The 13,322-nt window shown below is 38.7% G+C and overlaps 16 non-coding genes across 16 annotated transcripts in view; all 16 read left to right on the top strand.

Moving 5' to 3' along the window:
* The window catches only part of LOC141315111 (5S ribosomal RNA), a 119-nt gene extending 15 nt beyond the window's left edge, over positions 1-104 (top strand). The window contains exon 1 of the ribosomal RNA XR_012350654.1: positions 1-104. This exon is cut by the window's left edge and continues 15 nt beyond it. This is a non-coding gene — a ribosomal RNA (5S ribosomal RNA).
* An 801-nt stretch (positions 105-905) lies between these two features.
* LOC141315064 (5S ribosomal RNA) lies at positions 906-1,024 on the top strand. Its single transcript, XR_012350607.1, has one exon. It is a non-coding gene; the product is annotated as a 5S ribosomal RNA (ribosomal RNA).
* An 84-nt stretch (positions 1,025-1,108) lies between these two features.
* Positions 1,109-1,227, top strand: LOC141315211 (5S ribosomal RNA). Its single transcript, XR_012350754.1, has one exon. It is a non-coding gene; the product is annotated as a 5S ribosomal RNA (ribosomal RNA).
* Positions 1,228-2,028: 801 nt separating this feature from the next.
* LOC141314987 (5S ribosomal RNA) lies at positions 2,029-2,147 on the top strand. Its single transcript, XR_012350530.1, has one exon. It is a non-coding gene; the product is annotated as a 5S ribosomal RNA (ribosomal RNA).
* Positions 2,148-2,948: 801 nt separating this feature from the next.
* LOC141314975 (5S ribosomal RNA) lies at positions 2,949-3,067 on the top strand. Its single transcript, XR_012350518.1, has one exon. It is a non-coding gene; the product is annotated as a 5S ribosomal RNA (ribosomal RNA).
* Positions 3,068-3,868: 801 nt separating this feature from the next.
* LOC141315088 (5S ribosomal RNA) lies at positions 3,869-3,987 on the top strand. Its single transcript, XR_012350630.1, has one exon. It is a non-coding gene; the product is annotated as a 5S ribosomal RNA (ribosomal RNA).
* Positions 3,988-4,788: 801 nt separating this feature from the next.
* On the top strand, positions 4,789-4,907 carry LOC141315161 (5S ribosomal RNA). Its single transcript, XR_012350703.1, has one exon. It is a non-coding gene; the product is annotated as a 5S ribosomal RNA (ribosomal RNA).
* Positions 4,908-4,991: 84 nt separating this feature from the next.
* LOC141314962 (5S ribosomal RNA) lies at positions 4,992-5,110 on the top strand. Its single transcript, XR_012350505.1, has one exon. It is a non-coding gene; the product is annotated as a 5S ribosomal RNA (ribosomal RNA).
* An 84-nt stretch (positions 5,111-5,194) lies between these two features.
* On the top strand, positions 5,195-5,313 carry LOC141314970 (5S ribosomal RNA). Its single transcript, XR_012350514.1, has one exon. It is a non-coding gene; the product is annotated as a 5S ribosomal RNA (ribosomal RNA).
* Positions 5,314-6,114: 801 nt separating this feature from the next.
* Positions 6,115-6,233, top strand: LOC141315150 (5S ribosomal RNA). The gene has a single exon (XR_012350692.1). It is a non-coding gene; the product is annotated as a 5S ribosomal RNA (ribosomal RNA).
* An 84-nt stretch (positions 6,234-6,317) lies between these two features.
* Positions 6,318-6,436, top strand: LOC141314949 (5S ribosomal RNA). The gene has a single exon (XR_012350493.1). It is a non-coding gene; the product is annotated as a 5S ribosomal RNA (ribosomal RNA).
* An 84-nt stretch (positions 6,437-6,520) lies between these two features.
* LOC141314969 (5S ribosomal RNA) lies at positions 6,521-6,639 on the top strand. The gene has a single exon (XR_012350513.1). It is a non-coding gene; the product is annotated as a 5S ribosomal RNA (ribosomal RNA).
* An 801-nt stretch (positions 6,640-7,440) lies between these two features.
* LOC141315131 (5S ribosomal RNA) lies at positions 7,441-7,559 on the top strand. Its single transcript, XR_012350673.1, has one exon. It is a non-coding gene; the product is annotated as a 5S ribosomal RNA (ribosomal RNA).
* Positions 7,560-7,643: 84 nt separating this feature from the next.
* Positions 7,644-7,762, top strand: LOC141314937 (5S ribosomal RNA). Its single transcript, XR_012350481.1, has one exon. It is a non-coding gene; the product is annotated as a 5S ribosomal RNA (ribosomal RNA).
* An 801-nt stretch (positions 7,763-8,563) lies between these two features.
* LOC141315010 (5S ribosomal RNA) lies at positions 8,564-8,682 on the top strand. The gene has a single exon (XR_012350553.1). It is a non-coding gene; the product is annotated as a 5S ribosomal RNA (ribosomal RNA).
* Positions 8,683-8,766: 84 nt separating this feature from the next.
* On the top strand, positions 8,767-8,885 carry LOC141315191 (5S ribosomal RNA). Its single transcript, XR_012350734.1, has one exon. It is a non-coding gene; the product is annotated as a 5S ribosomal RNA (ribosomal RNA).
* Positions 8,886-13,322: the final 4,437 nt, after the last annotated feature.

Below are 13,322 nucleotides of genomic sequence, written 5' to 3'. Positions count from 1 at the left end.
GCGCTGAGAGCGCCCGATCTCGTCTGATCTCGGAAGCTAAGCAGCGTCGGGCCTGGTTAGTACTTGGATGGGAGACCGCCTGGGAATACCAGGTTCTGTAAGCTTTTGCCTTTTCTTCACTATTTATATATTATGCTGGCTTTTAGAAAGACGTGTTTTACCGCTCTATTTATTACAATCATTTACATGTATTATAGAGTTTTAAGTGTTTTACATGTTTTTTAGGCCATTTTATTACTCTTAACATTTTAAGTGTATGTGTCTTTAATAAATGGATGGTTGGCCTGTCATGTGACTAGACACATGACAGGAAGCAGGAAGTACAACTGTATAAGAGAGCAGCATGACAAACAAAGGACAGTCACCAAACTGTTGGATTGAGGAGTTGCTAATTTTAGAGCTCACCTTTCCATTCACCACCTGCAAACTTTGGATTACACTTTCTGTGGATTGTATATACACTGGTGGACACTCACATTGGACTTATCAACACACTGGGGTTCTTGGACTGTTTTTAGGGTATGGACAAATGAACTGTATTCTTTTAACAGAGTTTACCTGTTTTTAGGGTATGGACAAATGAACTGTATTCTTTTAACAGAGTTTACCTAGTTTTATCGTGTTGTTTTAAAGTCTTTTATGTGAACCTTTTAAATACACCAAATCTATTTAAACCAATTTTCTTTTTTGTCTCATTCTTTTAACCACTAGTCATCTCTCACAGTTAAATCTGACCCCATTTTAGTCTTGTAACTCGGCTGATAAGGCCGATTGTTACACTTTTATGGGAGACCGCCTGGGAATACCAGGTGCTGTAAGCTTTTGCCTTTTCTTCACTATTTATATAATATGCTGGCTTTTACGGAGGCTGATCTTTAAATAGCCCACTTTTTGGAGCAGCCCTCGCTTATGGCCATACCGCGCTGAGAGCGCCCGATCGCGTCTGATCTCGGAAGCTAAGCAGCGTCGGGCCTGGTTAGTACTTGGCTGGGAGACCGCCTGGGAATACCAGGTGCTGTAAGCTTTTGCCTTTTCTTCACTATTTATATAATAAGCTGGCTTTTACGGAGGCTGATCTTTAAATAGCCCACTTTTTGGAGCAGCCCTCGCTTATGGCCATACCGCGCTGAGAGCGCCCGATCTTGTCTGATCTCGGAAGCTAAGCAGCGTCGGGCCTGTTTACTACTTGGATGGGAGACCGCCTGGGAATACCAGGTGCTGTAAGCTTTTGCCTTTTCTTCACTATTTATATAATATGCTGGCTTTTAGAAAGACGTGTTTTACCGCTCTATTTATTACAATCATTTAAATGTATTATAGAGTTTTAAGTGTTTTACATGTTTTTTAGGCCATTTTATTACTCTTAACATTTTAAGTGTATGTGTCTTTAATAAATGGATGGTTGGCCTGTCATGTGACTAGACACATGACAGGAAGCAGGAAGTACAACTGTATAAGAGAGCAGCATGACAAACAAAGGACAGTCACCAAACTGTTGGATTGAGGAGTTGCTAATTTTAGAGCTCACCTTTCCATTCACCACCTGCAAACTTTGGATTACACTTTCTGTGGATTGTATATACACTGGTGGACACTCACATTGGACTTATCAACACACTGGGGTTCTTGGACTGTTTTTAGGGTATGGACAAATGAACTGTATTCTTTTAACAGAGTTTACCTGTTTTTAGGGTATGGACAAATGAACTGTATTCTTTTAACAGAGTTTACCTAGTTTTATCGTGTTGTTTTAAAGTCTTTTATGTGAACCTTGTAAATACACCAAATCTATTTAAACCAATTTTCTTTTATGTCTCATTCTTTTAACCACTAGTCATCTCTCACAGTTAAATCTGACCCCATTTTAGTCTTGTAACTCGGCTGATAAGGCCGATTGTTACACTTTTATGGGAGACCGCCTGGGAATACCAGGTGCTGTAAGCTTTTGCCTTTTCTTCACTATTCATATAATATGCTGGCTTTTACGGAGGCTGATCTTTAAATAGCCCACTTTTTGGAGCAACCCTGGCTTATGGCCATACCGCGCTGAGAGCGCCCGATCTCGTCTGATCTCGGAAGCTAAGCAGCGTCGGGCCTGGTTAGTACTTGGATGGGAGACCGCCTGGGAATACCAGGTGCTGTAAGCTTTTGCCTTTTCTTCACTATTTATATATTATGCTGGCTTTTAGAAAGACGTGTTTTACCGCTCTATTTATTACAATCATTTACATGTATTATAGAGTTTTAAGTGTTTTACATGTTTTTTAGGCCATTTTATTACTCTTAACATTTTAAGTGTATGTGTCTTTAATAAATGGATGGTTGGCCTGTCATGTGACTAGACACATGACAGGAAGCAGGAAGTACAACTGTATAAGAGAGCAGCATGACAAACAAAGGACAGTCACCAAACTGTTGGATTGAGGAGTTGCTAATTTTAGAGCTCACCTTTCCATTCACCACCTGCAAACTTTGGATTACACTTTCTGTGGATTGTATATACACTGGTGGACACTCACATTGGACTTATCAACACACTGGGGTTCTTGGACTGTTTTTAGGGTATGGACAAATGAACTGTATTCTTTTAACAGAGTTTACCTGTTTTTAGGGTATGGACAAATGAACTGTATTCTTTTAACAGAGTTTACCTAGTTTTATCGTGTTGTTTTAAAGTCTTTTATGTGAACCTTGTAAATACACCAAATCTATTTAAACCAATTTTCTTTTATGTCTCATTCTTTTAACCACTAGCCATCTCTCACAGTTAAATCTGACCCCATTTTAGTCTTGTAACTCGGCTGATAAGGCCGATTGTTACACTTTTATGGGAGACCGCCTGGGAATACCAGGTGCTGTAAGCTTTTGCCTTTTCTTCACTATTTATATAATATGCTGGCTTTTACGGAGGCTGATCTTTAAATAGCCCACTTTTTGGAGCAGCCCTCGCTTATGGCCATACCGCGCTGAGAGCGCCCGATCTCGTCTGATCTCGGAAGCTAAGCAGCGTCGGGCCTGGTTAGTACTTGGATGGGAGACCGCCTGGGAATACCAGGTGCTGTAAGCTTTTGCCTTTTCTTCACTATTTATATAATATGCTGGCTTTTAGAAAGACGTGTTTTACCGCTCTATTTATTACAATCATTTACATGTATTATAGAGTTTTAAGTGTTTTACATGTTTTTTAGGCCATTTTATTACTCTTAACATTTTAAGTGTATGTGTCTTTAATAAATGGATGGTTGGCCTGTCATGTGACTAGACACATGACAGGAAGCAGGAAGTACAACTGTATAAGAGAGCAGCATGACAAACAAAGGACAGTCACCAAACTGTTGGATTGAGGAGTTGCTAATTTTAGAGCTCACCTTTCCATTCACCACCTGCAAATTTTGGATTACACTTTCTGTGGATTGTATATACACTGGTGGACACTCACATTGGACTTATCAACACACTGGGGTTCTTGGACTGTTTTTAGGGTATGGACAAATGAACTGTATTCTTTTAACAGAGTTTACCTGTTTTTAGGGTATGGACAAATGAACTGTATTCTTTTAACAGAGTTTACCTAGTTTTATCGTGTTGTTTTAAAGTCTTTTATGTGAACCTTGTAAATACACCAAATCTATTTAAACCAATTTTCTTTTATGTCTCATTCTTTTAACCACTAGTCATCTCTCACAGTTAAATCTGACCCCATTTTAGTCTTGTAACTCGGCTGATAAGGCCGATTGTTACACTTTTATGGGAGACCGCCTGGGAATACCAGGTGCTGTAAGCTTTTGCCTTTTCTTCACTATTTATATAATATGCTGGCTTTTACGGAGGCTGATCTTTAAATAGCCCACTTTTTGGAGCAGCCCTCGCTTATGGCCATACCGCGCTGAGAGCGCCAGATCTCGTCTGATCTCGGAAGCTAAGCAGCGTCGGGCCTGGTTAGTACTTGGATGGGAGACCGCCTGGGAATACCAGGTGCTGTAAGCTTTTGCCTTTTCTTCACTATTTATATAATATGCTGGCTTTTAGAAAGACGTGTTTTACCGCTCTATTTATTACAATCATTTACATGTATTATAGAGTTTTAAGTGTTTTACATGTTTTTTAGGCCATTTTATTACTCTTAACATTTTAAGTGTATGTGTCTTTAATAAATGGATGGTTGGCCTGTCATGTGACTAGACACATGACAGGAAGCAGGAAGTACAACTGTATAAGAGAGCAGCATGACAAACAAAGGACAGTCACCAAACTGTTGGATTGAGGAGTTGCTAATTTTAGAGCTCACCTTTCCATTCACCACCTGCAAATTTTGGATTACACTTTCTGTGGATTGTATATACACTGGTGGACACTCACATTGGACTTATCAACACACTGGGGTTCTTGGACTGTTTTTAGGGTATGGACAAATGAACTGTATTCTTTTAACAGAGTTTACCTGTTTTTAGGGTATGGACAAATGAACTGTATTCTTTTAACAGAGTTTACCTAGTTTTATCGTGTTGTTTTAAAGTCTTTTATGTGAACCTTGTAAATACACCAAATCTATTTAAACCAATTTTCTTTTATGTCTCATTCTTTTAACCACTAGTCATCTCTCACAGTTAAATCTGACCCCATTTTAGTCTTGTAACTCGGCTGATAAGGCCGATTGTTACACTTTTATGGGAGACCGCCTGGGAATACCAGGTGCTGTAAGCTTTTGCCTTTTCTTCACTATTTATATAATATGCTGGCTTTTACGGAGGCTGATCTTTAAATAGCCCACTTTTTGGAGCAGCCCTCGCTTATGGCCATACCGCGCTGAGAGCGCACGATCGCGTCTGATCTCGGAAGCTAAGCAGCGTCGGGCCTGGTTAGTACTTGGATGGGAGACCGCCTGGGAATACCAGGTGCTGTAAGCTTTTGCCTTTTCTTCACTATTTATATAATATGCTGGCTTTTACGGAGGCTGATCTTTAAATAGCCCACTTTTTGGAGCAGACCTCGCTTATGGCCATACCGCGCTGAGAGCGCCCGATCTCGTCTGATCTCGGAAGCTAAGCAGCGTCGGGCCTGGTTAGTACTTGGATGGGAGACCGCCTGGGAATACCAGGTGCTGTAAGCTTTTGCCTTTTCTTCACTATTTATATAATATGCTGGCTTTTACGGAGGCTGATCTTTAAATAGCCCACTTTTTGGAGCAGCCCTCGCTTATGGCCATACCGCGCTGAGAGCGCCCGATCTCGTCTGATCTCGGAAGCTAAGCAGCGTCGGGCCTGGTTAGTACTTGGTTGGGAGACCGCCTGGGAATACCAGGTGCTGTAAGCTTTTGCCTTTTCTTCACTATTTATATAATATGCTGGCTTTTAGAAAGACGTGTTTTACCGCTCTATTTATTACAATCATTTACATGTATTATAGAGTTTTAAGTGTTTTACATGTTTTTTAGGCCATTTTATTACTCTTAACATTTTAAGTGTATGTGTCTTTAATAAATGGATGGTTGGCCTGTCATGTGACTAGACACATGCCAGGAAGCAGGAAGTACAACTGTATAAGAGAGCAGCATGACAAACAAAGGACAGTCACCAAACTGTTGGATTGAGGAGTTGCTAATTTTAGAGCTCACCTTTCCATTCACCACCTGCAAACTTTGGATTACACTTTCTGTGGATTGTATATACACTGGTGGACACTCACATTGGACTTATCAACACACTGGGGTTCTTGGACTGTTTTTAGGGTATGGACAAATGAACTGTATTCTTTTAACAGAGTTTACCTGTTTTTAGGGTATGGACAAATGAACTGTATTCTTTTAACAGAGTTTACCTAGTTTTATCGTGTTGTTTTAAAGTCTTTTATGTGAACCTTGTAAATACACCAAATCTATTTAAACCAATTTTCTTTTATGTCTCATTCTTTTAACCACTAGTCATCTCTCACAGTTAAATCTGACCCCATTTTAGTCTTGTAACTCGGCTGATAAGGCCGATTGTTACACTTTTATGGGAGACCGCCTGGGAATACCAGGTGCTGTAAGCTTTTGCCTTTTCTTCACTATTTATATAATATGCTGGCTTTTACGGAGGCTGATCTTTAAATAGCCCACTTTTTGGAGCAGCCCTCGCTTATGGCCATACCGCGCTGAGAGCGCCCGATCGCGTCTGATCTCGGAAGCTAAGCAGCATCGGGCCTGGTTAGTACTTGGATGGGAGACCGCCTGGGAATACCAGGTGCTGTAAGCTTTTGCCTTTTCTTCACTATTTATATAATATGCTGGCTTTTACGGAGGCTGATCTTTAAATAGCCCACTTTTTGGAGCAGACCTCGCTTATGGCCATACCGCGCTGAGAGCGCCCGATCTCGTCTGATCTCGGAAGCTAAGCAGCGTCGGGCCTGGTTAGTACTTGGATGGGAGACCGCCTGGGAATACCAGGTGCTGTAAGCTTTTGCCTTTTCTTCACTATTTATATAATATGCTGGCTTTTACGGAGGCTGATCTTTAAATAGCCCACTTTTTGGAGCAGCCCTCGCTTATGGCCATACCGCGCTGAGAGCGCCCGATCTCGTCTGATCTCGGAAGCTAAGCAGCGTCGGGCCTGGTTAGTACTTGGTTGGGAGACCGCCTGGGAATACCAGGTGCTGTAAGCTTTTGCCTTTTCTTCACTATTTATATAATATGCTGGCTTTTAGAAAGACGTGTTTTACCGCTCTATTTTGTACAATCATTTACATGTATTATAGAGTTTTAAGTGTTTTACATGTTTTTTAGGCCATTTTATTACTCTTAACATTTTAAGTGTATGTGTCTTTAATAAATGGATGGTTGGCCTGTCATGTGACTAGACACATGCCAGGAAGCAGGAAGTACAACTGTATAAGAGAGCAGCATGACAAACAAAGGACAGTCACCAAACTGTTGGATTGAGGAGTTGCTAATTTTAGAGCTCACCTTTCCATTCACCACCTGCAAACTTTGGATTACACTTTCTGTGGATTGTATATACACTGGTGGACACTCACATTGGACTTATCAACACACTGGGGTTCTTGGACTGTTTTTAGGGTATGGACAAATGAACTGTATTCTTTTAACAGAGTTTACCTGTTTTTAGGGTATGGACAAATGAACTGTATTCTTTTAACAGAGTTTACCTAGTTTTATCGTGTTGTTTTAAAGTCTTTTATGTGAACCTTGTAAATACACCAAATCTATTTAAACCAATTTTCTTTTATGTCTCATTCTTTTAACCACTAGTCATCTCTCACAGTTAAATCTGACCCCATTTTAGTCTTGTAACTCGGCTGATAAGGCCGATTGTTACACTTTTATGGGAGACCGCCTGGGAATACCAGGTGCTGTAAGCTTTTGCCTTTTCTTCACTATTTATATAATATGCTGGCTTTTACGGAGGCTGATCTTTAAATAGCCCACTTTTTGGAGCAGCCCTCGCTTATGGCCATACCGCGCTGAGAGCGCCCGATCGCGTCTGATCTTGGAAGCTAAGCAGCGTCGGGCCTGGTTAGTACTTGGATGGGAGACCGCCTGGGAATACCAGGTGCTGTAAGCTTTTGCCTTTTCTTCACTATTTATATAATATGCTGGCTTTTACGGAGGCTGATCTTTAAATAGCCCACTTTTTGGAGCAGACCTCGCTTATGGCCATACCGCGCTGAGAGCGCCCGATCTCGTCTGATCTCGGAAGCTAAGCAGCGTCGGGCCTGGTTAGTACTTGGATGGGAGACCGCCTGGGAATACCAGGTGCTGTAAGCTTTTGCCTTTTCTTCACTATTTATATAATATGCTGGCTTTTAGAAAGACGTGTTTTACCGCTCTATTTATTACAATCATTTACATGTATTATAGAGTTTTAAGTTTTTTACATGTTTTTTAGGCCATTTTATTACTCTTAACATTTTAAGTGTATGTGTCTTTAATAAATGGATGGTTGGCCTGTCATGTGACTAGACACATGACAGGAAGCAGGAAGTACAACTGTATAAGAGAGCAGTATGACAAACAAAGGACAGTCACCAAACTGTTGGATTGAGGAGTTGCTAATTTTAGAGCTCACCTTTCCATTCACCACCTGCAAACTTTGGATTACACTTTCTGTGGATTGTATATACACTGGTGGACACTCACATTGGACTTATCAACACACTGGGGTTCTTGGACTGTTTTTAGGGTATAGACAAATGAACTGTATTCTTTTAACAGAGTTTACCTGTTTTTAGGGTATGGACAAATGAACTGTATTCTTTTAACAGAGTTTACCTAGTTTTATCGTGTTGTTTTAAAGTCTTTTATGTGAACCTTGTAAATACACCAAATCTATTTAAACCAATTTTCTTTTATGTCTCATTCTTTTAACCACTAGTCATCTCTCACAGTTAAATCTGACCCCATTTTAGTCTTGTAACTCGGCTGATAAGGCCGATTGTTACACTTTTATGGGAGACCGCCTGGGAATACCAGGTGCTGTAAGCTTTTGCCTTTTCTTCACTATTTATATAATATGCTGGCTTTTACGGAGGCTGATCTTTAAATAGCCCACTTTTTGGAGCAGCCCTCGCTTATGGCCATACCGCGCTGAGAGCGCCTGATCTCGTCTGATCTCGGAAGCTAAGCAGCGTCGGGCCTGGTTAGTACTTGGATGGGAGACCGCCTGGGAATACCAGGTGCTGTAAGCTTTTGCCTTTTCTTCACTATTTATATAATATGCTGGCTTTTACGGAGGCTGATCTTTAAATAGCCCACTTTTTGGAGCAGCCCTCGCTTATGGCCATACCGCGCTGAGAGCGCCCGATCTCGTCTGATCTCGGAAGCTATGCAGCGTCGGGCCTGGTTAGTACTTGGATGGGAGACCGCCTGGGTATACCAGGTGCTGTAAGCTTTTGCCTTTTCTTCACTATTAATATATTATGCTGGCTTTTAGAAAGACGTGTTTTACCGCTCTATTTATTACAATCATTTACATGTATTATAGAGTTTTAAGTGTTTTACATGTTTTTTAGGCCATTTTATTACTCTTAACATTTTAAGTGTATGTGTCTTTAATAAATGGATGGTTGGCCTGTCATGTGACTAGACACATGACAGGAAGCAGGAAGTACAACTGTATAAGAGAGCAGCATGACAAACAAAGGACAGTCACCAAACTGTTGGATTGAGGAGTTGCTAATTTTAGAGCTCACCTTTCCATTCACCACCTGCAAATTTTGGATTACACTTTCTGTGGATTGTATATACACTGGTGGACACTCACATTGGACTTATCAACACACTGGGGTTCTTGGACTGTTTTTAGGGTATGGACAAATGAACTGTATTCTTTTAACAGAGTTTACCTGTTTTTAGGGTATGGACAAATGAACTGTATTCTTTTAACAGAGTTTACCTAGTTTTATCGTGTTGTTTTAAAGTCTTTTATGTGAACCTTGTAAATACACCAAATCTATTTAAACCAATTTTCTTTTATGTCTCATTCTTTTAACCACTAGTCATCTCTCACAGTTAAATCTGACCCCATTTTAGTCTTGTAACTCGGCTGATAAGGCCGATTGTTACACTTTTATGGGAGACCGCCTGGGAATACCAGGTGCTGTAAGCTTTTGCCTTTTCTTCACTATTTATCTAATATGCTGGCTTTTACGGAGGCTGATCTTTAAATAGCCCACTTTTTGGAGCAGCCCTCGCTTACGGCCATACCCCCACCTGAGGCGCTAGAGAGCAAACAGGAAGTGAGTTGGCAGTTTGTAGTGTGCAGTAGGTGAGATAGGCTCACCATTTTTCTGGGTGTTTTTTCACATTTATTTTGTTTGTTTTTTAGTTAGAAAAAGTTTTTTTTGAGGAAGGTTTTTTTTAACCCCAAACAGGTCTTTCTGTTTGGGGTTTGAGACAACCAAAATATGGATTTAATGGACAAAGAACACGGACTGGTAAAACAACATGAGATGGGAAATGCGGAACCAGGATTTGTTGCAGACATAACTGAAAGGAATATAAATGAAAGACATGGAGAAAACAATAATGAAACGTGGGCGACGGTGGTTTCAAGGAGGAAACAAGAAAGAAAAACAACTGGACAAGAACGAAAAGGAGATCTACAATCAACTGAAGGTATTGGAATTGAGAAAGAAGTTGGAGAAAAAAGAAATGTTTTATCTCAACGACAACAAATGATACAGAAATTAAGCAAACAAACAAGGTATCAGAGGGAATACAAGAAAGAAGCAACATTAACAATGACTGTTAAAGATATAGAAAATATAACAATACTAATGATAATTAAAGCAGTTGAAGAGAAAGTTGGAATGGGAAAATTGATCGGACTGAGAAGAAAAAATAATTATGATTTTGAAATGACTATGGAAAGTGAGATGGACTGTGATTTGCTGTTGAATGGAATAATGATAAACGGACAAGAATGTGAGATAAGGAAATTGTGTGCAACAGAAAGAATGGTGTCTTTCTTGAGTCTGCCCAGCTATATAGAAGATGAGGAAATCAGTCAAAAACTAATCAATTGGGGTGTAACTCCCATTCTACCACTAAGAAGAAGATATCATCCCGGGACAACGGTGGCAGACGGAACACGATTTTTGAGGGTAAAGTTTCCACAAGAGGTGACGTCTTTACCATACAACACAAGCTTCAGGACTGAAGAAGGAGTGCAGTACTTCAGAGTGATTCACGATAATCAAGTGAAGACATGCAGGATCTGTGTAAGTCCGGAGCATGAAAAAAAGGACTGCCCACAATTCACATGCAGAAATTGTCTTGAGCAGGGGCATTATGCGCGAGACTGTAAAGTCCCGCGGTGCCAAGGCTGCCAAAAGACAATGTTAAGATGCAGATGCGAGATAGAAGACGAGGAAAATGAAGATCCAGGAATGGAAATACAAGAGGTAATGGGAGTTACAACAATTGAGAGGTTAAATGACTCACAAAGGCAGACGCAAGGAGAGGACGAGAAACAAGATGACGAGGAAGAGGAGAACAACAACATAGATGAGAATAAAGAAAAGAAGGAAGATGAAGAACAAGGAATGGAGATGGGAGGAGGAGCGAACAAAGAGGATATAAATTTGATTAAAGAAGGATTTTCTAAGGAACAGGACGATGTGGACACTAATGAACTGGACTACGAAAAAGGACAAGAAAAAGAAAAAGCTGAGGATAAGGGAATAAAGACACTGACTGAGGTAAGAGGAGCAGACAATGGGGGGGAAATTCGTGGAATGGAAAACAAAGGAAAAGAAAGACTGAATAGATGTGTAAAAACAAGAAAAGATGGCTTAGACATTCAACAGGTTCTTAAAAGGCAGAAGATAAGAAGAGAAGAGCAAAAGGAAAGACTGGAGAGGAGGAAAGCTGAAATGGGTGAAGTAAAAAATACTTTTTTGAAAGACAATGAAACGGATTGAATGGTGGTTTTTGGTTTTTCCAATCTTTTCTTTAATGAGCTCTATATCAATTGTATCGCTGAATGCTAGAGGATTATCCAAATGTCAAAAGTTTGAAAGATTAATGTGTCTGACCAAAAAATGTGATGTGCTATGTTTACAAGAAACGAAATGGGAAGATAAAATAAGTGATGAAATTAGAAAATTATGGAACGGAGAAATATATAGTAACTGTGATATGGAAAGGAAGAGAGGGGTAGCTATTTTAATAAGAAAAGGAGTATTTGAAGAAGTAAATATAGATTATAAAGACACAAAGGGAAGAATAATAATTGTTAAATTTGTGTGTAATGGAAAAGAAATGAAAGTGTGTAATATACATGCACCAAATGATGAAAGAGATAAATTTAATTTTTACAGGGATATGAATGAGTTAATAGAAAAACATGACAACATTATGGTGTTAGGGGATTTTAACACTGTAATACAGAGAATTGATGTAGATGATTCAATGGGATTTAGAAGAGATAGAGGGAGGAATGAACTACATAACATAATGGAGAAATATAATATGGTGGATGTGTGGAGAGAGAGGAATGGTATGAAAAGAGAATATTCAAGAAGACAAATTGTTGACAGAGTTCTAAAGCAAAGTAGAATAGACTTATTTTTATGTAAGAAAAAGGAAGCATATTATGTCACTAAGGCGTCTTACAAAAATTATAGTGAGAGTGATCATGATTTTTTATGGATATTGATGAATTTTAATGAGGCTGATAAAGGACCAGGGGTGTGGATATTAAATGCAGAACTTCTAAAAAATGAAATATACAGAATGGAAATAGAAAGTATAATAATTAATAGTGTAAATGAGGAAATGTATGAAATGGAAAAAGGGTTTTGGCGGGACATTCTAAAAAAAAGAATAAAAAAATTCTCAATGGAATATTCAAACAAATGGCAAAAAGTCAAAAAGATGAAAGAAAATAAGATCAAAAAAGAGTGGGATGAAGAAATGAGGAAAGTAAATGAGCATGATGAAAATATTGATAAGATAATAGAATTACAGGAAGAATTAAAGAAAATAGAAGAAGAGAAGTGTAAAGGAGCAATAATAAGAAGTAGGGCGAAAGACATTGTAGAAGGAGAAAGAAGTACGAAATATTTTTATGAATTAGAAAAAACAAGACAGAGAGCAGATATAATAAAAAGTATTAAAACAGAAGATGCGAGGATTGTAGAAGATAAAACAGGAATTTTGGAAGAAGTCAGAGAATTCTATAAGCATTTATTTACCAAAAATGAGATAGTTTTAGAAGATGAGGAATTTGTATTAAGTAAAATACAGGTTAAAGTTAATGAGGGAGACAAAGAAATGTGTGAGAGTGAGATTACGGAATTAGAAATAGGAATTGCAATTGATCAACTGAAAAATGGTAAAAGTCCAGGAATAGATGGATTAACAGCTGAATTTTATAAGGTTTTTAAAGATGTGTTATGTCCAATTTTAAATGAAATATTTATAGATAATTTTAAAAAAGGGAATTTAACGAATAGTATGAAGAAAGGTATGGTGAAAATAATTTACAAGAAAAAAGGTGATAAGAGAGACCTGAAAAACTACAGACCACTAAGCATGTTGAATACAGATTATAAAATATTAGCCAAAATTTTAGCCAATCGATTGAAAATAGTAGTACCAAATATAATTACTACAAATCAAGCATATGCTGTTCTAAAAAGAGATATTACTGATGTCATTAACAATATAAGAGATATGATATGGTACATGAAGGAGGAGAAAGAAACAGGATATATAATAAGTGTGGATTTAGAAAAGGCTTTTGATAGAGTTGAACACAAATACTTGATACATGTGATGGAGAGATTTGGTTTTGGGGAGAATTTTTTAAAATGGATAAAAT

This window comes from Garra rufa, unplaced genomic scaffold (assembly GCF_049309525.1).
Source record: "Garra rufa unplaced genomic scaffold, GarRuf1.0 hap1_unplaced_013, whole genome shotgun sequence".
NCBI classification, from domain to species: domain Eukaryota; kingdom Metazoa; phylum Chordata; class Actinopteri; order Cypriniformes; family Cyprinidae; genus Garra; species Garra rufa.
The sequence above is the reverse complement of the archived record's forward strand: the minus strand, read 5'-3'. Positions and strand labels throughout refer to the sequence as shown.